At 28.7% G+C, this 26,021-nt stretch overlaps 1 protein-coding gene and 1 long non-coding RNA gene across 13 annotated transcripts in view; one reads left to right on the forward strand and one right to left on the reverse strand.

Annotated features, from left to right (window-relative positions):
• Positions 1-24,985, reverse strand: part of SpdS (Spermidine Synthase) — a 45,436-nt gene extending 20,451 nt beyond the window's left edge. The window contains exons 1-3 of one of the 11 annotated variants that reach the window (XR_016176789.1): positions 22,965-23,946; positions 22,324-22,456; positions 5,705-6,034 (exon numbers count right to left, since the gene is read on the reverse strand). The gene's annotated coding sequence lies outside the window, so the exon portion shown is untranslated. Of the gene's footprint in view, positions 1-727; positions 784-927; positions 1,482-2,770; positions 4,362-5,704; positions 9,490-22,323; positions 22,457-22,964 lie in introns of those variants that run through there. The other 10 variants (XR_016176787.1, XR_016176792.1, XR_016176788.1 and 7 more) reach the window with 10 other exon arrangements.
• On the forward strand, positions 20,379-22,599 carry LOC149032341 (uncharacterized). Of its 2 annotated transcripts, none has more exons than XR_016176801.1 (2): positions 20,379-22,141; positions 22,217-22,599. It is a non-coding gene; the product is annotated as an uncharacterized LOC149032341 (long non-coding RNA). The 2 variants fall into 2 exon arrangements; XR_016176800.1 differs by having other exon boundaries at positions 20,379-21,611.
• Positions 24,986-26,021: the final 1,036 nt, after the last annotated feature.

Raw genomic sequence — 26,021 nt, forward strand, 5'->3', positions numbered from 1 at the left:
TATTAAATACAAATAAATATTATTATACTGTTATACCTTGATAAGTCAATTAATTTTTATATAATCTTAAAACTGAAATGTTAAATACTTTATACCATATACCCTAACCTCAAAAAATGATACTCCTGATCTAAGTTACTATGTTGACATTCCTAACATATTTTTCGATGGTATTTAATTAAAATCACATGCCAAGATGATAATTGTCAACGATCATCATCCATTAATTAGCTGTCACACTTAACTCGAATCAAGTCGACAGTAGAGAAATGTCATGCAATAATGAGACTACGAGGATGCAACGGATTCGCACGATTGCAACTGCAATGATCTGACTAATGCTTCGACTATTTCTCTGTCCCTCATCCTCTCTCTCTCTCTCTCTCTCTCTCTTTCTCATTCTAATCGAATTGCAGACATTTCTGTATACGATCGATTAGGTTCCAACGACATTCGGCTTCTCTGTACCGATCGATTAAATATGGAAACAAGAAAATGTCACGCATCTGTTAATAACTAAATCGTTCAATTGAAATTTCTACAAAAAAAAAAAAAAATTCACAAACAAATGTTGTTATAAATTTTAAACAAACTCTGGAACACAAACATACACACACACACGAACGAATTAAAAAAGAAAATGAATTTTAACTTGTCATCAGTAACTGACTAAATGAACAGAAGGAAGACGAACAAGACCACACACTAAGCTTCTCCATTTATGTACCTTAACTCGTGTCTGGAAACCACCTGCACTTATCGTGTTCCGTTCTTTAAGCGAACCTAAACCCAAAGCAAAAGAGAAAAAAGGAGATAAAAATAAAATACAGTAACTGAGTAACTGAGTGACTGAGTGAGTGACTGAGTAAGTGAGTGAGTGTGAGAGAAAAGAATAAAAAATAAAAACGAGAAACTTGAATCTCTCACCTGAACAACTGAAACATTCTTTTTATCAACCACCCCTATTCCCACCCAGTTCTTCTGTATAATATCATCACTATCACCACAACCACCAATCACGTAGAAGTCCATCACAGCAACTAAATGAAACGAGCTTGCAGTTGCAAACCGTCCGTCCTCGTTTTCCACGTTTCACTTCTACAGACAAACTACCCTCTCTCTCTGTCTATCTCAATTCTTATATATGAAACAACCCCCCTCCCTTTTCATCTCTTTCTTCCCTTGTTCCTCCCCACTATTCACAGTTCTTCTTCCACCCCTCTAATCCCCTTTCCACAATCTTCGATAACGTTCCATAAGGGCCACAAAAGAATAACGGTGTGGTAGGGTGTGTGATTGGGGGTGAGGATAGAGGTAGGGGGGAATAAAAGAAGCACAATATAAGCGTGTGTGTACCTTGTTACACACTCCTAAGAATGACTTATTAACTTTCTCCCTTTGGGACGTATTGACGTCCGGTTCGATGTCCTCTCTCTTTCTCTCTCTCTCTCTCTCCAGTTTATCGTACCCCCAAACTACCTCTAACGAAAAATGTGTGTTTCTTTTTTTTAGTATTTGTATTCGTATCTTTTATTTTTCTTATTATATATATATATGTTATTGTATTGGTGTAACGTAAAAATAATTTAATATTCGATAACGTGTATTGGTTCGTGCATATGAATAATGGGGTGGAATGAAAGTATTTAAAAATGTATTTTGTGTTTTGGTAGTCAGATTAAATGAATTTTTGTTGTTTCCAACCCTCTATAGAATGTACAATTTTTAAATGGATTTATATATATATATATATATATATATATACCAAATATTTACAATATTGTATATAATATAATATTATTATATTATAATTATTATTTATATATAATATAATATATTACATATATATTATAATAAAATATTATATTATGTATATATATATATGATATATACAATATTATATATTGTAAAATCTATAAATATTTAATTTATATTAATATCACACATGAAATTTGATTGCATCTCTAAATTATGTTTGAATAATCAGTTAAATTGCAAAATACAAATTCAAAATGTATCTACACATTTAAGAATAAAATATAACAAATTGTATAGAAATAAAATGATGATAGTATAGTACGATTGAAAGGATAGATAAAATTTGGAAAGATAAAAAAGTTTGTCACCTATTAAGGTGACTTTTCAAGAATATGAGATATCAAATAGGAACGAGACTACTACTGTATGCGAGGAAAACGAGATTATCTTGTTGGAAGTACGAGAGTAGGTAGAGTCGACCAAACCATCCCCCCTCTTCCCTCTCTTATGATTCACTTTGCACAACTTTTCTCTTAGAGATAGTACTAGCGATAGACAAAATGTCACAAAGGTGAGAAGAAATGTTCCTTTTTTTTATTTCTTTCACGATTATTCTTCTTCTTCTTTTCTTCTTCTTGTTTTTCATCTAACTTGAGATTAATTCGAACGGGGGTTGGTTTAATACAAAGAGAACATTGATGAACTGTGGTGTCACGTGTTCATCAATTATGATAACTGATAATAATGATCATCATCAATCAAGGTAGATGGTCTTATTGATGATTATACGATAACACGATTACCAATGTTAATTAATTCTAATTAACTAGATTAATCTGTGTATGTGTATGTGTGTTACGTAAATAAGTATTCCGATATACTATATATATATATATATATTTTGTTATAACATCACTCGACGAATTCAAAGTTAAAAAAAAAAATTAATATAAAAAATTATTACTATTATTAAAATAAAAAATAAATTAATATTTAGTTAATAATTACTTACGATGATTTAAGAAACTTTGTGATTAAATTTGTTCACAGAACACACGGTAGTAACCAGCAATAGGGGATGATTGTGTACGGATGTGTCAAGAGGATCCTTAATCTTCTCGTATAAACTTTTAATAGACGAAATTATTATCAGTATTCATACTAGAATACTGGCAACTATTGGCTGTATAAATATAGATTGTTCTTTACTTAAAAGAACCAAAACTAACACTAGGATAATTCTTCAATGGAAATATCAAAATCAAATCTTAAATTGAATTAAACTATTACGGATTGGTTAAAAAACACGACACGAGTAACACAACTATTCGAATGTCCGATTAATTCCAAGGATTAATCACGAATGTGTGTGCATATATGTGTATATATGCATGAGTGTGTATACGCGATAAATGAAAATGTTGAAAATGAAGAAGACGATGTGAAAAGATGAATAAATAGAAAGAGAATAAAAGAGTGAGAGAAACAGAAATATAAAAATGGACACGACCACGAAGAACGAGAAAGGCGATGATGACGAAGATGAAGACGAAGACGAGGACGAGGACGAGGACGAGGACGAGGACAACCTTTCGCTTCGAAGGACGAACAGAAACTGAATAGTTCGCGATCCGAGCCCCAACTCGAAATGTAATCGAGAGGATTCTTGGGGAACCACCCCTTATTTCCGAAGGGTTAGAACGAGATGGTGGGGGATAGCTGCACGGATGTATTCGGGGCTTCTGCGCACTAGTGCCCCAATAACACACCCCCGTGAGACGGTGAGCGAAAGGTTGGAGTTACGCTCGAGTACGAACAAATCAGCGATGGCTTTGAGACTGTTCAAACAAGAGAAACCAAATATATATATATATGTATGGTATATATTATATTTGTTTATTTATTTACTTTTTCTATATTCTCTCCCTCTCTCTCTTTTTTTTATTTCTTTTTTCTTTTTATTTGCAACAAAAAAGATAGAAATAAAGAAAGGTCGATAAAGATAGCTTGAAATTTCATCCCTCCCCAAGTAATTCAATCAATCCTATTATTCTATCCTCTATATAATTTAGCAGAATTGCAATGTGCTTAGGCCAAAATTTGTCCAATTCTCTTGACAACTTCTCTACATGTATATATATATATATATACTTTTCCTTCGTTATCCCCCTATTAATTTACACCAAATGCAAATTACAGTTATCATCTTTGGCATTAGGTGGTCTATCCTACCTATACCTACCCCCTTACTACCCCGTACGTCTCGTTAAAACGAGAAGCGTGTAAAATGAATTCGTCATGTTTGTAATTGGTAAGAAGAAAATTGTTGGTTTCGTTTATAGAACCCACGGGATTAACCCGATTTAAAACGATTTGTTTCCCAACCTGGGGACTATGTGATGCTATCCGAATTTGTTCCTTTTTACGCGGTTTTCCGTGCTACGAGGAGAATTCGAACAACCCTCTTCCTCTTCCTCCCCCCGTACTCCTCATTCTGCTCCAAAGGGTTGGGTTGTTTTCGCACACAGAGAGATATTTTCCAACCCTCATCTACTTTTTCTTCTTTCTACAATTCCTATCTCTCTTTTCCTATCCACGTTCACCCCTTACCCCTCTTACCCCCTAGCCACCCCATTCTTTCACCAAACACTTCCTCTTCCGCAATCCCTTTTCTTTTTCTCTTTTCTCTTTTCTTTTTCTTTTTCTTTTTCTTTTTCTTTTTTTTTCTTTTTAGGGTTACCGGAAAGTTTATTCTCGCATTATACTATCCGATTTCAAGACCTTAAAGAGAGAGTCACTACTAACTAACACGATTTCAACCTTGATAATTAAGTTTTCTATACCGATCGAAGAAAAGGGGTGGGAGTAAAAGGGAAAAGTAGATAAACCTAGTGCCCCGGTAATCAATTCTTTTCAAGGAAGAACATTCTTTGAGCTCGTTTGTCGCATTAAATATAATTTATTTGAATGCGAATAAACTGGAGGACAAAAAAAGAAGAAGAAGAAGAAGAATCTAATAAAGAAAAAAAAATGTTAATTTATTTTTCTAGATAAAATAACTGGAATTATAATAATTGTATAAAATTGAGAAACTATACGCCTAATTTATAAAAATGATCGTGCTGCACGTAACACGATTTTAATAACATTTGATAAAATAAAGAAAGAGTTTTTATTTTTCTATAGAAAAAAATCTATGTTTTTCATATATATATGTGTTAAAAAGAGAAAGAGATAGAAATATAGAAAAATAAAAATAAAAAATAAAAATAAACAAAAAGATAAATCAATCGGAAAAAGCGTTGAACGTATCGAGAACAAATGTTTTAGTCAGAGGCCCGAGCAACAGGTGATAACGAAACAAAGAGTTACGTGGAATTAAGAAAACAATTCGTTTTGAAAATAACTTTTCATGGATTTCTTCTTCCACCAATCAAACCCTTCTATCCTTTTATTCGTTCTCTCTTATTTTCACACGCAACACACACAGGAACATATATATACATACACACAAACACCTGACTTCTAATCAAACAACAACCAACAAACTAGTATTGCTTTTCTGACAATATTACGTTATAAAAAGTTTCAAATACAATATCAATGGATAACGAACCAATAACTTATACAAATTAAATCACAATATTATATAAAATAAAATATATATTAATATTATAATATAATATAATATATATTTATATTATTATATATAATAATGATATGATTTAATATGATATATTATTATATATATATATTATAAATAATAAATCATTGCAAAATTTCTACGCAAGCGAAAAATACATTTGTTCAAACTACGAATAAAAATTGGGAGGAGTATAGAGTACAACGAGTTTAATAAAATAAAAAAGGACTAAAGAGAACATATAAACAAGAACAAGAAAATAAGAAAAAGAAAATCAAAAGAAATGAAATCTTGATTACTCACCTGAAGCTTGAAAGTTTGTGTTTCGTCACAACGGTAAAATTCACTTTTTTGTTTTTTCTTTTTCGTTACTTCGACGAACCGTATAAAAAGGGGGATGATGATATAGTTCGTTGTTGTTTCTTTTTTTTTTTAAATAGAAAGAACTTTGTTGTTTCAAAGAAACTGTAATCGTGTATAACTTCTTCTTCTTCTTCTTTTTCTTCTTCTTATTCTTCTTTTTCCTCATCTTCTTCTTCTTCATCTTCATCTTCTTCTTCGTTTTCTTCTTCGTTTTGTTTATTACCAAATCTTCCATTTACGTATTACTCTCAGATGTAATTTTTTCGGTTACTTTTATTTAATAAAAAAAAAATAATAATAATAAAAATACGTTCGTTACTCAAATCTCTTTTTGTGTTCAATGGAAGGGAAGTTTTGTTTTTCTTTTTCGTTATTTTTTTTCTTTTTTCTTTGGAAACGGTTTGAGAAATATCGGAGGCACGGAATAATGGTAAAAAGTACTATCTTCTATTAGGCACGAAAAAAGTACAGAAGGTTTCAGTAGAAAAGGCACACAAGGGGTTGAAATAGGACGGACGATGTCTTTTGTTTTTTCTTTTTTTTTTTCTTTTTCTTAAAGTTTCGTTTTTTTCTATTTTTTTTTCTTTTTTTACTCTTTTCTTCTTTTTTGTTTTTTTTTCTTTTTTGCTTTTTAAACGGGAGAGGTTAAACAAACATTTGAAATAAATTTTCATGCGTGAAACAAATTGGGATAATTTCAAATGTTAAATTAAATGCGAAATATTTCACGTAGAAATAAAAAAGAGAGAGAGAGAGAGAGAGACAGAAAGTGAAAGAGAGGAGAGAAAAAGAGGGGAATAGAACAAAAAAATAGAAAAATTCTATTGGTGGAATACGAGACAAAAATGGGGGAAAAAAGAAAAGAGAAAACCTTTGAGAATAATTGATTCAATTATCGGCAAATTTTTTCTGAGATACATGAGGAGAGTAAAAACTGAGAAAGAGAAAGAGAGAAAGACATAGAGAAAGAGAGAGAGAGAGAGAAGGAAAGATCACAGAAAGGGGGTGTCACAAAAGCGTGTGGTTTATTGTCAAAAAGGGAAATTCGATTATTATTGGACGGCAATTTAAGGCACGAGGATAAATGTTTCGCGACGACAACGATAATACAAATGGAAAATAGTAATTGAATATTTTTTTTTTTTTTTAAATGAAATAAAATTCTTGAAAAAAAATTTCTAAAGAAAATCAAGTAGAAAACACCGAGGATTAGGAACAACAACAACAATAATAATAATAATAATAATAATAAAGATGTAAAAATTGATAGAATAAAAAAAAACCTGTGTGATGTGTCTGTATGTCTGTCTGTCTGTGTGTGATAGTTGAATTTGTAGAAAAATTGTTGATAAAAATACTTCATCGTGTTACTTCGGACGGATGTCAAATCGGCGTATGATAAAACGAACGCGAACAACGATGACTTTTAGAGAACACCATGATGAAGATGACGACGATGATGATGATGATGATCGGCACGTTGTTGTTCTCTTCCAATATAAAGTTTCCGGTCGCGAACGATGATACCATACAACGATACCACGAAGAATCCATTTCTTTTTTTTTTTTTTCTTACTTTTCTTTAATAAAACAACCAAAGGATTGAATACAAAGGACGATTGATTATTAGATAACAAAAGTTGTGTATATAAATAATACTTTGACAATTTAAAGGTAAGAAGGAACTCCCACCCCCACCCCACCCCCCCAAAAAAAAGAAAAAGAACAACAAGAAAGATTTTAATTAAATGTACAATAAAATAAAATAATAAAAATAAAATATGGAAAAGTAAAGGAAGGTTTAGGTTACAAGGATTAAATCAAAACACTAAAAAAAAAAAAGGGTAAAATAGGAAAAGAAATCTATAAGTATATAGTTGAGATAAAGATAAAAGTTAGATAAAAGTTTACTTAAAGGATTACTTAAAAGGAAAAGGAACTTAGAATAATACGAATGAATGACTTTAGATGATATTTGAAAAGGTAAAACGTCGTGTTAGGATAGAAAGGACGAGGATGTTACTTCGACCGCTGTCGCCAAAGAAGTGATAGGTTTGCGGCCTCGTGCATGCCACCCAAACCATATTCCTCGAGGGTTAAAACTCACGACGCTCCCTTAGATCGCGCCTGCGTCACTATGAAATTCGTAACGTGATTGGTCAATCGCAGAAATACCAAGGTAACCCTCCTTTCTCGCCAATCCTCGTCCTTTCTCACTTGCCACCTCTTTCTTCCTCTCCCACCTCCTCTCTCTCTCTCTCTCTCTCATCCTTTTCCCACTGTTTCGTAAAATCTGACCCCCCTCCTTGCTTTTTTTTTTTTTGAGTATATCTCTTTCTTATACACTTTTGTATGTGTATACGTGTGTACAAACTCTTATTCTTATTTCTTCTGTAAGGCCACGGTTACGTTGAAAACATCCCTCCCTCCCTCCCTCCCAGCCCCCTTCCCCCCCCCATCCCTCCAACTCATCTACCACCGCTACTACTTCTTTTTTTTATTTATGTATTAACAATACCCCCACCTTTATACTCGTTACTCGTATCATATATTTATTTATAATACTTTGTATAAGAATCTTGATTATTGTTAACTATTATTTTTAATTATTTTTATTCTTTTTTTTATTATTCTTCTTCTTCTTTTTCTTGTAATTTTGAACTTTGATAAATTGAGTTGAATTATGGTATTTGTATTATCATTTTTTCTTACACTTTTCTTTATTCATCTTTCACCTTGACAACTCGAATAAGTTAGTAATTTGTTTCATAAAGATCTAATGTGGTATATTTTTTTTTTTTATTTTCTAAATTTATATTTTTTCCATTATTAAATTGTGATATGGAATATAGTGCTATGGTATTGTAGTGTGTTTAATATTAAAAAATAATTAGTTACACCATGTATATATAAACGTGTTTTGTAGAGAGATGTTTCATATAAAAAAAGACCATCAAAAATTATGTTTGAAAATATATTAAATAATATTTATATATATTATTATTATTTTATTTATTAATAATAATAGAAAAAAAGTAATAATTATAATTAAATATTTATATTATTATTTATTAGATAATATATATATTATATATATATTTTTTTTAAGAAATAATGATAGGGAGAGAAAAACAAATATTAATGTCAATAACGTAGACACATACAGAGCATTTTTGTTTTTTTTTTTTCAATATTTTTTAAACATTTGAATGAATTTAATTAGAAATGATCGAGATAATAGGAAATTTCAGTTGAAACGAATGTCGGAAATGTTTAGAATAACATCGAGGAAAGATGTCACAGTTATTATTCGATCGAACGTTTGACGAAAGATCACCCTGGGTGGTGTACCCAGGGTGTACACGTATATAAAAAGAGGGAAGGTTGTGTAGGAAAAAGAAAAAGAAAAAAAATGACAAAAAAAAGAATAAAAAAAAAAAAAAAAAAAAAACACAAGAGAAAGTAAGTGAGAGAGAAAGAGAATGATAATGCGGGATCACAAGAGGGTGGTCTTGTGCTATCCTGCGACGCAGGAACGACGACGCTAGGAAAATGTCACTCATGAGCACGACGTGTAAGAGAATGGTCATCGTCCCCAAGGGGGGTGAATTGAGATCTACAGGCAATTTATGCAACGGCACTTTCGGCCGGAACTTGCTATGGTGACCCGTGAATGTTCCTAAGACGCCACAGGGGTGGGTGGATCAACCCCCGATAATGAGATCCTTTACAAACCAAAGGAAACAAAAAATGTTAAGCCCTATAAGAAACTTTCAATAACCAAAAAACAAGGAAAAGAAAACACATGGTGGTAGTTTTAATATTTACACACACACACACACAAAAATATAACATGTTACTTAAATTAGAATAAGATTTTAAACCAATTGAATAGTGATAGATATAAGTTTGATCATTTATAAATAAATAAATGTACATTTTATGTATTTATGTATTTTACAAATTGCTAAATGCCATTTTACCACGGTGGTAGGTTCAGTGTTGCAAAAAATAAAACATGTTACTTAATATATTATTTGATTTTAACTAATTAAATAGTCAACAATATAACTTTAATAATTTATAAATAAATAAATTTATATTTTATACCTTTTCAATGTATTTTTTTACAAATTAAATTAGATGCAGTTGTTTAACCACGAGTGGTAGTTTTAATATTACAAAAAATAAAACATATAACTTAATATATTAAAATTTAAATTTAACTAACTAAATAGTTAAAAATATAACTTTGATGATTTATAAATAAATAAATATATATTTAATGAATTATAACAAATTGCAAGATGCCATTATTTGACCACAGTGGTAGGTTCAATATTACAAAAATAAAATCAATATCCTCCTAACACATTAGAATAAAATTTAAACTAATTAAATAATGAACAATCTAACTTTGATCACTCATAAATAAATAAATGTACATTATATGCATTTAACTAATGAAATACTCGAGATTGAATGTTTCGAATAAGGTTTGTTTAGTTGAACGATAGAATTTCGTACAAAACGAAAACTGTGTGTTGTTTTGCTGGTGTTTTGCTCGGGTTCGCGCGCTTTCGAAAATCAAAATGAAAACTCACTTCTCTTTGCAATCGAGGCTGTCTGTGAGCCGCGAATCCGAGAGTAACTCGAATCGACAGGCGCATTGTCAAAGCGATTAATCGAGCGATAAGTTCGACCGTACCCAACACTAGAGAATGATTGACGTTACTACGATAAGGGTTGATGGCACCGAGAAGTATCGTCCGAACGAGTGAGAAAGAAAGTCAAAGAGAAAGAGAGAGAGAGAAACCAGAAATTTCTAAAACGAAAATCGATTTACGTTTTTCGAAACAAATATCTTCATATTTTTTTCCTTTTTTTTTTCCTTCTTCTCTATTTAGATATACTATATATATATATATATATATATATATATATATATATATATATTTATTTGGTACTTAGGTATTAACGCCACTGCAGCAGCAAAAATTCCCCTAATGCGCCAATCTACACCTTAAATTGTTGCGACAAATCATAGAAATAAAAAACTTGATTTCTATGGTTTTTTTTATAAAAAATGTTGATTTAATATAATTCTAAACAATTAAATACAGTTAAAGTAATGGCTTATTCTGAAAATTCGTGCTGATTTTCGATAGGTTGCATAAAAACCTTTTTGTTTGCTAAACAACCTGAAGAGTTCTGCAGGAAGATAATTTTTAAGTTAACTTTCAACATGAATGATAGTTGTGGAACATAATGGGACTTATATATATATATATATATAATTTAATAAATATATATAAAAAAAAAAACTTAAACAAATTAAACAAAGTAATGAGTTACCACTCAATCTTCGAAAGAACAGATGCGCTATACGAAACATCGAAGATGAACGTCTAGATCTTTTAGGGCGATAAGGGTATTCGATCTAGGGAGAATTGTACTTTTCTAATACGATCGAAGTACGATCACGTGAAGCGTTAAATGTACACGCTTGATTTATTATAATTCGAAAGACCTTTTGCTATTTTCGTTGACTTCAGAGAACAAGGAAGAAATAGACAACATTTACTTGATCTAAATCTTCAATCAAAGTACATAACCCACACACACAGATACAGAAAAGATAATATTATGATAAATATTAGATATATTATAAAAATATATTTTATCTAAATTTTACCCCCCATGCCAACTCTAAAAATATTTATATTATAATATTATTAAATAATATTAATAATAATATAAAATATATTACTTTATATATACATTAACTTTAAATACTTTAACTTTATATAAATTAATATTTAATAATATATAATATAAATATATTTTATAATATTAAAAATATATATTAATATTAATATTTTAATATTTAAATTTATAATAATATATTATATAATAATATTAATTTTAATAATATTATTATTAAATTTAAAAATTAATAAATATTATTATTAATATAATTAATATTATAATAAATATATATATTTAATATTTATTATATATTATATATAATAAAAATATATATTAATAAATACAGATATTTACAATAAAGAATTTTTTAAAAACCTAATCAACTATAGCTATTGTATATTATTTAAACACTAATCAAAATAATCAGTTTCACAATAGTTTAACAATATTATTTCATTGTTTTATTTGATCCATTATTTAAACATCAGATCACAAATAAAAAAAATACTTTTTATAAATAAATCATAAATATATTATATATATTATATACCGAATGTAAAAAACAAAGATTAATATGAATATTTTTAAAAGAAATGTCCCTATCAAATTCAGTGTATGATTTTATTAAGTTGAACGAGTTCATTTCTATATATATATATAACATAATTAAGTGTTCCATTTAGAATCTTATAACTCTAAGGTATTCTGCATTGAGCACGTCGAGAAAATTTTACCTCCGATCTACCCTCTACCCTCTACCCTCTACCTTCTACCCTCTACCCCTCCCTTTGGAATAAAGATAAATCGAGAAGGATAGGGACGAGTTTGTAGAACCATAGGACCGAGTTTATGAGATTCGCGAGGGTAGCACGCGTGGACACTTTCACGATTCGTCTGACTCATTCCAAACGAAACTGACAAAGAGAGAAAGAGATGAAGAAAAAAGAAAGATAGAAAAAAAAGATAAAAATAGACAGAGAGAGAGAGAGAAAGAGTGAGAGAGAGAGATGGATGGTGTCGTTCTATGGGTTCTACGATTTTACGAGGGAACTTTCAACGAGATAGCGAACCTTAGATATGATTCAGATAGTGAAAACGAAGTATTCGATGTTTATACTCGTAGTCGCTTATTCCAAATTGTCCCTCAAACCATGTCTGACCATGTCTGCGTTCCTGTTTTATTTCTACTGTCAGAATTTTTCCTTCTCCAGCCGTTTTTTTTTTTTCTTTTCTGTCGTTACGAACCCTTCTCTCTTTCTGCCAAACTATGATCTGATCAAACCATCTTGACTCAATTACCAAATTAATACACGAAATTATTTCCGATTAAAGTATACCATAATAAAAGTAGATTAAAAGAAATATAAAAAAAAAGTCATTTTTATTATATATTTATTTTTATATAACTATCAATATAAAATTATAAACGATTTAAAAAATCGTTGAGTCCTAGGAGGACTGTAATATTATATAAAATATATTATATATAATATAATGTTATTATATATATATTTATAATATTGTTCTTTTGATTCTAATTTTATTAATTTTACTAATTATATTAATTAAATAATTTTATAATATTACTATATTAATAAAAAATTCCTATATATTATTATAATATTATTATTATTATTACTATTACCATTAATTGGCATTAGGAAAATTCGAAAGGTAATATATTATTATATTATATATAATATTATTATTATATTATAATATTCCTATATAATATAATATATAATATAATATATATAAATATAAAAATATATATTATTTTTGTTAAGTTACATGTTGTTTATAATAAATGAGTGATTATAGGAATAACACAACTACGAAAAATTTATTAAAAAAAAACTACATTATTTGTTAAGTTATAGTCCAGTTAAAAAAATGACAAGGTAGGAGAGGGAGGGGGTCTAGGTTTATCCTTTTTCTCGTAAAGAAAAGAAGAAGAAAAAAAAACAACCGAAGAAGAGGAATGGCGCCTTGAAGATTTTCGCAAAATTCGAGACGAGACGACGACTACGACGACTACGACACTGGCGACTACGACGACATAGAAAGAAAAGAAAAGAAAGAAAGAAAGAAAGAAAAGAAAAGAAAAGATAGAAATAAAGAAAGAAAAAGATAAAAAGAAAGAGAGAGAAGGAAAGAGAAAGAAAGAAAGAGAAGAGAGGATGATGAAGATAGGAAGAGAGAAAACGCAGAAGAAGAAGGGATGAAGGTTTCGTCGGTTTATGCGAGGGTGAGTAGGAGGATGCAAAGGGTGTGGGGGTGGTACTGGCGGCGTTGTGGCGGGCGCCGGGGGTGGTGCCCGGGAGTTGGGGGTGGTACTGGGGGGTGGCGCCGCGACGCTTTGGCGCCTTCGACGCCGAGACGCTTCACTGACGCTCCATATACTACAAACACATACGATCTCAACATACACACATATACACACATGGAAAAACTTGTACATATATATATATATGTACGTAGAAAGAGAGAGAGAGAGAGAGAGAGAGAAAACTATTTTCCCCTACTCTCCCCCCCTCCTTTCCCTCCCAACCACCCCTTTTTTCTTCATCACTCGCGTGTACGTTTCTTCGCACGCGTAATGGCAATTCGTGTTTTCTGTCTTTGACGCGTGTTCCACGTTCACGCATGTTTTTTCTCTTTTCCCCTTTTTCTTTTTTTTTCTTTTTTACACGCGCGAATTCTATGCGGAATACAAATTCTAGACCGCGGTACGTAACTCTAATTCATCCCCTCTATCCACGACATCTACCCCTCTTCTATCATCCCCCTACAATTCCTCTTATCCAACTATCACAACGACGTTTTCTTCTTTTTTTTATTCTTCCCTGTCCTTTTCTTTTTTTTTTTTCCATTCTGTTTTTCTTTTTTCTTCTGCTTCTTCTTCTTCTTCTTCTTCTTCTACTTCTACGAATAGAAAACGAATAGAAGCTACTTCGAGATTGGTTAGAAGAAGAAGAAGAAGAAGAGGAGAGGTTGTTTTACGATGACGTCGTAAAACTCGCCATTTTGGAGAACGATCTTCTATCCCATTTTACTTTTTTTCTCTCTCTCTCTCTTTTCTTACTCTTCTTACTTATTCTTTTTATTTCTTTTTTTTTTTTTTATTTTTTTCTTTTTGCACAATGTAAAATCGTTTTAAAGAGAATTTTAAATCGTTCGTCACCTCCTACGATTAACCAAATCTTTCGACATGTGAAATTTGAGCTATGTTTCCTATAACTATGCTAGAATATATCTGTCTCTTTCTGTTTAAACAAAACGATAATGTTAAATGTACAACTTGTACATTAACAAACAAGTTCTGATCAATAGAAAATACTAATGCTTGTTTATATATATGTGTATATATATATATATATATATATATATATTCTTACATGGATAGATTTGCAATGTTGTGGAAAATGAATTGTAAAATGTTTATAAGAAAACATAGGATTCTCTAATATAATTTTTATAATATTAATATAATATAAATTATATATTAAATAAAAATATATTATAAAAATAAAATATAATATAATAAAATAAAATAAATAAATAAAATAATAATAATATATTATAGTAATATATATATATATATATATATATATATTACATAATAATATATAATAGAATAAAAATAATATAATAAATAAAAAATAATAATAATCTACTATATATATATATAATATATCACACGTATTATATCATATAATATAATATATATAAATAATTATGTAAAAAATATCCAAATAATAAAGTTACCCCTTCTACATATAAACCACCAAATTGGTAAAATACAAAACAAACCCTTATTCATTTATAATTTTATAATTTGTCTTCTTTATTTTTTTCCCCTCTTTTCTAAAATTATAACCCATAAAACAATTTATTTCCAACATGGTTGAACAGATGCAATCCACAATCGTACGAACTTAACTACTTATATGCATACACATTCAATTGTAAAGATGAATCTTGCGCACGCGTCGTCTACTTATATATATATATATATATACATACGTATTATATACATGTGTGCATTTATTATATGAGTGTAAATGTGCATCGTAAAAGAAGAGACGCGTGATGTCTAATAAAAGCAAGAGACGCAACGACCATAATGCGTAATCTTGTAATGGGTTTGTTGCACACGTATCTCCTGTTATTATGAGATTCATAACCATCGTAAATTCGGGTCAATCAACGAGTCTTCTCTCCCTTAACACCCCACCCCACCCCACCCCACCCCACCCATTTTCTCCCTTCTTATTTGACGTAGAAACTAGAAAAGACGTATCTGTGTACTTATGAATGTTGACAGGGTAAAAATCGGTCTAGGTCAATTCATTTCGTTCATTTTTATACAACACAAAATTTTGGAATTTTTCAACATAACAAAAAAATAATTCAATTGCATGATTTCTAAACGTATGTGTATGTGTATGTGTGCGTTGTTTTTTTGGGGAGGTTTTTTTGGAAAAAAATTAAACGATGATAAACAACATTGGGAGAAGAATGAATAAATGATGGGTTGTAATATTGGTATTAACAATTAGGTTTTAAACAATTTAGTTATATAAGAATTTTACACGTATAGCAAAGTTTTATTAGCTAAAAACTTCCTAGCCGAGTATGTAACTAATTAAATTCCCTACCACTATGTGTTACAACGATAGATCGATAATACATCGTGCATAGTTTCAAGTAAATATAATATTTAACAATGTATTATTATTATTATTATTATTATGGTTATAATTATATCTGTATACATTGTGCACGAAGTATAAGAGATTAGGCAGTTAAATAATCGATTGGTATGATATATATTAGGTCACTAAGATTATTTGTATATGTATGTATGTATGTATGTATGTGTTTTAATCGATAAAAATAAATGATAAAATTAATCTAGAAATGGTATGAACCATTTTTTTATTATTACTCGTTATTACAAAAAAAAATATAGCAAAAGGTAAATTTATATATTATTTTCTATAATGTATTACATTAGTAAATTAATTAGTAAAAATAATTATTATATTGAATAATAAGTGAGCGAAAAAAAAATGTAACATAAGATAATTAAAATTATATTAATAAAGTAAATAAAAAAAAAGGGTAATATTAAATTAGCTAAAATTAATATATTAGTAATTATATAATTAATTAATTAAAAAATAAAAATACAATATTTATATTATTGTGTTAATAAATAATATATAAATATATTTACTATAATATAATATATTTATATAGTATTTACTAATAATATAGTATTATTAAATGTATACAATTGAAATTAAACTTTATGTATTCAATGAATTTCATTTAAAATTAAATCAATGTACTACGATCAAATATTTTGTCATTAAAATTAACATATATATTTTATCAATAACATTCATAATTATATAATTCATTATTTCAATTGATAAAACATTTATATTAACGAGTACAACAACGTGTACTACAATCTATTTCTCTATCTCGAAGCATGATAATATTGATCGTACATAAATAGAAAATATTCATACATATATTTTTATGTAACACTTGAAATCATGTTTGAAATCAGACGAATGGAAATCTTAGAAAAAGAATGAAAATAAAACACATCTCCTATCTTTGCGGGGATTCACCCATATTGCCGCCCATTGCCCGTGACACGTTTTTTTTTTCTTCTTCTTTTCACTTGTAGAGATAGAAAATGATAAAAAAGAAAAAAAAAGATATGAAAAGATAGAGAAAGATAAAAAGGGGGTGGGGGGTGGGGGTGGATGGAAAAAAAAAGGAGGAAGAGAAAACAAACGTGGTAAAAATCTTTTAATAAGCCGAACAAATAGGACGACGGTCATTGTTATTTCTTTTTTTTTTTCTATTTTTTTTTTTTTCTTCTTTTTCGATTCACTCGTACGGAGATCCATCATAAAAGAGAAAAGGTCCAAAAACGAATCTTTTATACGGGATATTTTTCGAGAGAGCGAATGGGTATAAGGATAATCCATTAGACGCGTTGTAACCTAAAACTGGGTAAACAAGGGAGCATTCTCGGATTAAATGTAACTGACGCATATCGACCTTATAGGGTCTTCTCTTCATTTTTACCTTTTAGCAATAATATGTGACTAAAGAATCGGATAAGACGTGAAATCGATGTGAACAGGTGTAAGTAAGCATATACTAGTTTATTTATATAAAGTAATATGCGATTAATATCAACTTAAATGGAAAGATCAAGAATAGTTTTTTTTTTTTTTTTTACGTTTAACTTTAGCATATCCATGAAATATTATCGGATTTATCGATTTTTTCATTGAATATTATTCTAAACTATTTAGAAAATTATAATAATATATAAAATAATATCAAAATTACAATGGAATACATATACACGAAAAAAATATTAAAAGTAAGGTTAGTTATGTCATGTAAATCTAAAAAAAAATAGGTGAAATTATTGAATTGTAATACAGTGCCATCTATTGAACGTTGATTTAATGTAATTCTAAATTATTTAATAAATTATAACAGCACACAAAATAATACCACAATTCTAATAGAATACATACACACACAAAAAAATATAAAAAATAAGTTTAGTTACGTCATATATAAATCTGAAAAAAAAACCCTGAAATAATTGAATTGTAATACAACACCATCTATTGAAAATTTACAGAATTTGGAGATCTAGATAATCTCTAAATAATTAATTCTAAAATTAGCGATAAAAAAAGTAAAAATAAACGCGATAAAAACAACTACCCTATGTACAAAGTTAAAAAAAAGTACACATATTAAAAGACTCATTTTGGGACTCATTTTGAAATTGTTTTTATTGAATAACTGCAACTTCAAAATGAAATATAAGATCATCAAATCGTACCTCGTGTTTCATGAAAATATTTCAAATTTTCATTATTTTATTTTCAATCAATGCTTAATGATATTAAGTAATTTTTATATTTAAATTAAAAAGAAACAATTGTTGCAAAAATATTTCTATTTAGTTAATATGAATATCATTATACAGTTAATTGAATTCTTTTTTTTTTTTTTTTTTTGTATTATGTCGAGTATTGAGTTTAATGTAACAACTTTCAATTTCATTATTTATGGTAAATTGAAAAACTTTGACTGTTCTCTTTTAGAATTCAACACTGTAAAGACTGTAAAGTGTTGATTATATAGAAGTAACGGAATAAGACGAGAGGGAAGAAAAAAATCACGAACTTGGGCTTTTTTTTAAAGAAAGTAAAACAATACATTAGCACGATTGTTTCCACTTATCATCAATTAATTGTCACATTTGCTATAAGGATCATTACAATTACCTATTTTACAATAGAAATAAAAACTAGAGATAAAAAAAAAAGAATCTGTAAATTGCAAAGTTTTAAATCCACCCTAATACTAATTAATAATTATTATATACAACATACACATATATATATACATATAACAATTAAACAAATTCATGTGCTTTGTTTTTAAAATGCATTTTTCATATTACCTCTCATTCTTTTAAATAAAATATATTTTACAGAATTAAATTTATTATAAAAAGTCTTATACTATTTTCAATGTATTAAATAAATATGTGAGTTGAAAAATCTTGAGCCAACCCTATAGTAATAATTAATAATTATTGTATATAATATACATATATATATATATATATATATATGTAACAATTAAACAAATTTATGTGCTTCGTTTTAAAATGCATTTTCCATATTACCTCTCATTCTTTTAAATAAAATATATTTCAGTTTATTAAATAAATATGTGAATTGAAAAGTTGTGAGCCAACCCTATAGTAATAATTAATACTTATTGTTTCATTCTTTCAAATAAAATATATTTTACAAAATTAAATCTGTCATAAAAATGTCATTTATTATTTTCAGTTTATTAATTAAATAAATATATATATATATCTATCATTTATGATAATACACGTGATATGCAGATCAAGTTTAACGTGAGAACCACAAACGGTACACGTGACACTGAACGAGAATCTTCACAGATTTATTGACATTTTGTTTATTAATATAGTTTACTTTATATTAAATATTTTCTAATCATAAATGTTGATATTTAAATGTTATTCACAAATACAAATGAAAATATGAAATAGAAATTACCGAAATAATTTCTATGCTAAATATATTCATCATTTATCTATGTTAACATTTTGCTTTATCAAAGGATGTAATAACTCGTATAAAATAAATATTATCATCCCAGCACCATACACATTACTATTATTATTATTATTATTATTCTTAATATTATAACTTCAAAGATCGAGCCTTTAATGAATGAGGAAAACCGATAAATATCATCGGATTTTCTTGATGAATACACCACGTACAAACTACATCACTAATATTACCGAGACGATTAACTCAGTAAATCCTCTCTCATTACGAAACGAAATAACGATGACGATTACGACCTATTCATGTGTATATGTATGTGTTTACATATATATATATATATACATACATACTTATATACTTAAGAGCACGTATAAATATATATATATATGTGTGTGTATGATAGAGAATTATATTCGACGAATGCTTTACAAGAAGAATGAAAAAAAAAAAGAAAAAGAAAAATTAAAAATATGGCTGACTGTGTTATCATTAATTGTTACTTTAATTGTTACTCAATCTTCTTAACATCTCGTATAGAAAAAAATATAAAAAAAAACATTATAACAATTACATAACGAGGTCGTTTGTTTCCTTTTTAAGAGGGTCGAAGCCCATGAAGAGAGTAAAAAGCACGCTTTCGAGGACAGGGATGATGATGATGCTACTACTACTACTACTACTACTATTGGTGCTGCTGCTACTGCTACTGCTGTTACTGGTTACTAGATGGATGAAACAGAATTGGATAATTATTCCAAATTGCTTTGATTATCCTTGAATAAAGGGAAATATAAAAAGAAGACAAAAATATTGTCAAAGATATAATAAACATTATGTTAGTTGGAAACCTTGAATTTATATTTTTCTAGGACCTTTTACGTTTTTACGTTATTATGATACGAATTATTATTTTGTGACACGTTCAATATGACATCTTTTTTTTATAATATATTTATAACACTACAAGGTAATCAATTTCAATGGAAGACGTTTAATCGATCAATAAATAAATTTGTAGTTTTATATAATAATAATAATAATCTATATTTAAATAAATAATAATACATTATACTAAATAATAATTTTATCTAAAGAGAACTCTTACTCTTTTTCCCACCACCACCCTTGAAAACAAAAAGAATTAAATCAAAAGTAAAGTATTCTAAATTTATTAATTTATTTATTTAAATAAATAATAATACTTATATAATAATAATCTACATTTAAACAAATAATAATACATTATGCTAAGTAATAATTTTATCTAAAGAAAACTCTTACTCTTTTTCCCACCACCACCCTCGAAAAGAAAAAGAATTGAACAAAAGTAAAGTATTCTAAATTTATTCATTTATTTATTTAAATAAATAATAATACATTATAAAATAAATAATAATTGTACCTTCCACAACCCCTAAAAAAAAAAAAAAATTAAAGAATTCTATAAATTTATGAATAAAAATAAAAAAAAAAAACTGAACATTAGCACAAACAAGTGTCCTTACGAAAGATACGAACAAACATGGATTCCCAGGAACGTAATTAAACTTGTACAAAAAAGGGGGGTAAAACGGGGATTTTATATAATTATAAAAAGGAAGATTTTTCTGTGTAAGGATGAAAAGGAATAAAAAAAAATGTCTAAAGTATAATACAATAATATCGATTGGAAGAAGTCGTTACGTGGGTAGGTATGAGATAATCCGTGATGACATAAATGAGAATTCGTAAACGAAACGTCACGTTCTCCATCTCTCTCTTTTTTTCTCTCTCTCTCTCTCTCTCTCTCTCTGTCTTTCTCACCCTCATATTCTCTCTATCCTCGTCTCTCTCATTCCTTCTCCGGCGCTATTTAACCTCTCACACAGAGAGAGAACCGTCTATTGATTTTTCCAGCTCCTATTGTTTTTGGCACCAGTCGCTTCGTTCGCAACTATGAACATTGAACGTGTTGGCCAGTAGTAAGTGCGACATTTTTATATTTTTTTTCCTCTTACGTCATAAAAAAATTAATAATAATAATAATAATACAAAAATCTTAATACTAATATACCTAACCGAGAAAATGAACATTTATTCGAAATACATATAAAAAGCAAAAAAAAAAAAGAAGAAGAAACAAATTTTGACTTGTAATTAAATTTTCTTTTTATTTTTTTTTTGTTTCGTTTGTTTGTTGTTTCTCTGTGTGTTCCAAAGATAACGACATCTTTTGATTTGAAAATCTGTCATCCAATTGGCGCGCTTCTCTTGAACCGCATGCGAATCACGTCTATTTCGGGAGACACCCGTGTTCGATTATATCTTTCTCTCTTTCTCTCTCTCTCTCTCTCTCTCAGTTATATCCCCACTCTTTCAATCTTTCTCCCTCTCTTTATCTCTCTCATACGTGAAACACCGGGTTAACCTTTTGAGGTTAGCTAACGAAAAAAAAAGCCTTCGCAAAGGTACTCGTGTTCTTGAAGAAAAAAAAATAAAATAAAATTAATATGTGAGCAGTAATATGACCATTTTCAATTTTTTAACAACCCCAAAAGAAAAATAAAAAATATTTTTCTCTTGTCAGGATTTAGATATGAAGAAATAAAATACAATAAAATAAAACATGAAAGAGGGAAAATGTAAAGAATAAGAAGAAGGAAAGAAAGGAAGGAAGGAAGGTAAAGAAGAAACCTCGGAGTATCAGCAACAGCAACAGCAACAGTAACAGCAGTAACAGCAACAGCAGCAGCAGCAGCAGCAGCAGACGACGACGATGACGACGACGACGACGACGACGACGAGGAGGAGGAGCAGCACGCCCATTCTGTGAGAGAGCAAATCGCGAACAGATCAATAGGATCCGGACGATGATGATACGCGAATGCGATCATGCGAGAAACAGGACGACTTTGATGATACACCTAACGTTTACAAATTTACATTTACATTTACATTGATTTATAATCATTTTTCTTTTTTTTTATGTTTTACTTTAAAAATGTCATTTTTTGAACATTACCAACATTTCCAACATTTCCAAATTTCAGATTTTATAACAATAATAATAATAATGATAATAATAATAGTATTCCCGCCCTAAAAAAATGGTTCAATTCTTCCCCCCCCCTCTCCCTCCTCCCTACCTGTTTTTTTTTTTTAATATAATATACTTTTATTTCATCCCTAATTTGTTTTTTTTTGTTATAATTTACTTGTGCCTGTACGAGTATGTGTATGTGTGTACGTATTTTTACATGTATCTCTTCTTCATTTTTTTGTGTTTCGTTTTTTTCTTTTTCTTTCTCTTTCTTTTATCCCGCTCTTTTACTCACCCGATATATATTGTTTTGTTCATGACGTAGTTAAGCTGACTTAGAAGAAATTGTAGTCGATTATAGGGGTAAGGCCCAGGTTCAGACACAACAAAACTTTGTCCTCTCTTCCGCGTCGAAAATCAATTTGTCACTTCTCGGTGGCACTACCGCACGTCCGGCACGCTCTTGCGACTCCGCTTGCGCTCCGTTTTCCGCACGTTCCGCTCGTCCAGGGAGTTACTCAGGGATGGCGATACATATATCAAATCTACGGGTATTTTTGGTGCCCCCTACTTAAACTTTACACATAATATAAAACTAATTACACAATTATTACAAATTTTTTTTCCTTCTTATTTACATTTATACAAGACAACCGTAATTTCGTTCTTTTTTTTTTCTTTGTTTCTTTTTCATTTCACTTTATTTTTTTTTTTTTTTCAAATCGTATTCACATGTGTGATTTTAATAAATCATTCTATTTGTCACCTACTCAAATTTCTTTTCTTCATCTCTCGCAATTTTATCGATTTTTAGAATTATTCTACACGAGACAGTTTTTTTTTTTATTTTTTCTCGTAAGTGTTTAGGTTATTTTTGAAAACAAAAAAAAAGAAAGAAAATATTGGATTGATTTTATTGAGAAATAATTTGTAATTCATTCATCGTGTTTATGCATACGTTCCAGAATTATTCCGCATGGCGCTGCTCACGTTATGCACTCTACTGCGTTTATGCAAATAGCTAATCCAAACAAATATTGCTAAAAATAAAAAAAGATCTTTTGTGTCTATTCGCGTCATCGCGACAAACACTCATATTCCACCACCGTTTTCTCGACGCAACAAACGTCATTTTTATTGAAAAATCATGCGAATGTTCTCTCACAATATTTTGGAATAAATCCAACTCTTGTCGCGCAATAATTTCTTTTCGTAAACGAGTATCGCATGAATTATTTCTCGTTTGGGGTTTTACACATATTAAAGCTAACAAAAAAAAAAAAAAAACAACAAACAAAAGTTTACAATAAAAAATAATAACAATCAAATCTTTTCCTAAACGAAACACGACTTATAAAATTCATAAATCGATGAACACAATGAAAAATTGTACAAAACACTAAAGGAAATACTAAAATACAAAAAAAAATAGTCATTTGTTTGACTTTTGAACCGGAAACACGTGGTTCACGATAATACCGCGAATACCTGTTCATTATAAAAATAATCTTTTCAACACAATTGCAAAATTGCACGGATAAAAACGAATAAACAACAACAACAGTCAAAATGCATCTTCTCATTTGGTAGTATTTCTTTCGAAACGTCTGGATCGTATAACACTAATAATAAAAGACACATTTACGAAGTAATCTTTCCAAGTGTTCTTGATAAGATGAACCGTAATAGGGTCGGTAACTCGTATCGATTTGGTATCAAATGATGTCATTGAAACTACGTTATTGCGTTGTTGAATTTAATTAAACTCATGCAACACCACATACCAACAACAAAAAAAAAAAAGAAAAGAAGAAAATTATTTTAAAAATTTCTTATCTCGTTGAAAAAGATTATAATAAATGATAGATAACAATAAACGTTGTTACATTTGTTAGATTTTGTTTGATTAAATATAATGAACATAAATTTTGATTAATTAACATAAGACATTGTTATGATAGAAATTTGTGATACCATTCCTACTTAATACTCTTGTCAAATTAGGACACGAATAAAACGAGAACAGATAAACATCGTGTTCCAGATTGTAAGACTGCGATAAATCGCACGCACTTGTCTCTCTTTATCTTTATCTTTATCTTTCTCTTTCTCTTGGTTCACTTCGTGCGAGAATTTTTGGTGCCAGGACGACGAGCAGGGATGTGAAATTATAAAATTGGACGTTTGCCAGAATAATAGTAGTAGTAACCTTTTCTATTCAATTTCCACCAATTTTGTGTGTTTTACCGTGCAATGAAAAACTTTTCAACGAAATCATGTCCGTCCTACTTTACCGACGCTGCTATTTTCTTCTGAAGGATCCTTAAGATGGGGCGAGCATCGTGGAAATGGAGTATTACGAGAAACCACCCCTAACTTCTACAACCACCACCTACAGCAACTCACACCCAGTAGCACAGCCATTTTGTAAATGAATATTTTAAAATAAAATTGAGCTTTTTAGAATATTTTTTTTGTATGTACGATAATTTATTAATATTTGTTAATTATTTTTTTTTGTATAATATCGAATAAAACTTTAATTATGTTGTCCTGAAATTAATTGAATTATACGATAAGTAATGTAGATTTTAATTATTAAAATTATTGATATATTGTTTACTTACAAATTTAAAACATTTGTTTATTAATTCTTTTGGTAAAATATCGAATAAAACTTTAATTATGTTGCCCTAAAATTAATTGAATTATACGATAAGTAATATAGGTTTTAATAATTAAAAGTATTAATATTTTTTACTTACAATTTTAGAAATATAAATTATTGCAAATTTGCGATATAAAATATATATTTTGTATTATATATTTAAATTTAAACTATCGACTAAAATTTAACTATGTTGTCCTAAAATTAATTGAAATAATTAATAAGTAATATAAGTTTTAATTATAAAAAATATTAATATTTCTTACTTACAATTTTAGAAACAAAAATTATTACAAATTTCCAATACAAAATATATATTTTTTATTATATATTAAAATATAAAAACTATTAACAAATCTCACAGATATTAAAATACTTATCGACACACTCAATACATTTACATAAACAAAATTTAATATATCATTTGTTTAAAACACTTGATCGAAATCTGCTTCTGCTTTTACTTGGAATGAACAAATTTTATTTCTTCATCCTAGATAATAATAAAAAAACAATATAAATAAAACCTTATATCATTTTATCCTTTCCTTTTTTTATTCATTTTTTTTTTTTACAAAGGACAAATACGATAAGTAATAAAATCGAAAAGATCAGATCACAAAGGTGGAAAAGTCTGTGAGTTGGAAAACACCGAAAATTAGTTCGACGAAACGATTTGGTTGT

Source organism: Polistes dominula, unplaced genomic scaffold (genome assembly GCF_049000335.1).
Source record: "Polistes dominula isolate Pdom_NZ unplaced genomic scaffold, Pdom_raw_medaka scaffold_35, whole genome shotgun sequence".
NCBI classification, from domain to species: Eukaryota; Metazoa; Arthropoda; class Insecta; order Hymenoptera; family Vespidae; genus Polistes; species Polistes dominula.